We start from the raw sequence: 1,275 nt of genomic DNA, 5'->3' as shown, positions 1-1,275 counted from the left end.
CACCACAAATTTGTTGCAACACAATATATAACCCAGTCTGAAATGTGCCTGGGCACAAATTATTTAACACAAGTCTAGAATTGTTTGTATTTTATCTTAAATGTTGCTCAATGTGCTTTGGAAATTAATTAAAAACTGCATATTTGTACAGAAGCTGAATTGCTAAAAAACAAATAATCAACTATTAAGAATCAGCTGTTGTAAGCTTTGTCCATGTCAGAGTACGCTTACTCACAGTACCACCAACATGTACATAAAAGGAAAGGTTGAAGTGGGACTGGCTGTTAAGTTGCCACAGAGGTGGGAGTTGTTTTGTAACTGTTTGCCAGGATGAATAAGGCAAATATTAATTTAATTCTGAATATTTACAAAAAAAATATGAAACACATGAAATAAAAAACTCTAGTTCTAAAAATACTTATCACATATGGCTTACTGCTGCCAGTGATATAGGATTACTTACAGGAATAAACACTTCACCTGTGTTTCCCTAAACATATCTTGACATATTTTCTCCCTTTCTTCTCAATATTTAAAAAAGTCAAGACCCCAAAATATATTACAAACAGTTTTACTAAAACAAGCAGTGATGGAAACAGATATTGACTTCCTTAAAATTCTCTTTCATCGGGATTTTATTTGTATATACTAATGGGTATTACCTTAGCAGTTTCACATTACATGCTCAGGAGAAAAAGATGTCTTCTCTCCCCCATTTTTCAGTGAGTTTTTCCTGAAGGTAGAAAAAAATTAGTCTTTAGAATTTTTTGTACCCAAAAAAGGGGATCGTTTCTAAATATAACCTAAGCAAAAATTTGAACTGGAAGTACATCATAGGAGATCTAGGATGAGTGGTGTTCAGAGTGTGCATGCCTGCTGGCAAATAAAAACTATTTCGTAAATCACTGTGCTTCCCAAGTCCAAGCAGCACAGATTATAATATACTGTGTGTGCTTGGACATATTCTGGAGAAAATTGCTGGAAATATCAATAGTAATATCACTTCATATGACTAAAAATTAATAAAAAGATGAATTAAGATGGACTATACTCTGCCTCTTCCAGCACCAAGCCAAGTACATGTAGGATGCAGTGAACCATTATGTTTATATAAAAAATAAAAAAGCCAGCAGAGGGCACTGCAAATGCTAAACGTTTAATCTTAAATGTCCAGTACTGTACATGTAATGGAAATTTCTCTGTGAATAATGTATATCAGCTTCACAACTCCACAAAATGTATATAATGTATACATTATATGTATACATTATATAC

This window comes from Gavialis gangeticus, unplaced genomic scaffold (assembly GCF_001723915.1).
Source record: "Gavialis gangeticus isolate Ggan-Ray unplaced genomic scaffold, GavGan_comp1, whole genome shotgun sequence".
NCBI lineage: Eukaryota > Metazoa > Chordata > Crocodylia > Gavialidae > Gavialis > Gavialis gangeticus.
Note: the sequence above shows the minus strand (reverse complement) of the source record.